Below are 301 nucleotides of genomic sequence, written 5' to 3' on the forward strand. Positions count from 1 at the left end.
GCTGCCCCAGAGCACCCCCCGGCTGCCAGCCACGTGCTGGGTCTGGGACGCCTTGGCCCTCTCCTGTCCTTCTCCAGTTGAAAACACTGCAAGTTTGGCCTCTCCAGTTGCTGGTTTTTGGTGATCAGGGAATTTTTGGCACCCCAGCGCCCAAGCGAGCTGGCTCCAGCAGCCTGGGGAGCAGAGCCCCGTGCTGGGCTGCACCGTGGAGGCAAAGGGATTCCTGCCTGCCCTGGCGTCTCTGGGCTGGGGGGCTCCCGGAGTGCTCTGGAGCTCATCGCGGCCGGTTTGGGCTCTCCTC

This window comes from Buceros rhinoceros, unplaced genomic scaffold (assembly GCF_000710305.1).
Source record: "Buceros rhinoceros silvestris isolate BGI_N320 unplaced genomic scaffold, ASM71030v1 scaffold16324, whole genome shotgun sequence".
NCBI lineage: Eukaryota > Metazoa > Chordata > Aves > Bucerotiformes > Bucerotidae > Buceros > Buceros rhinoceros.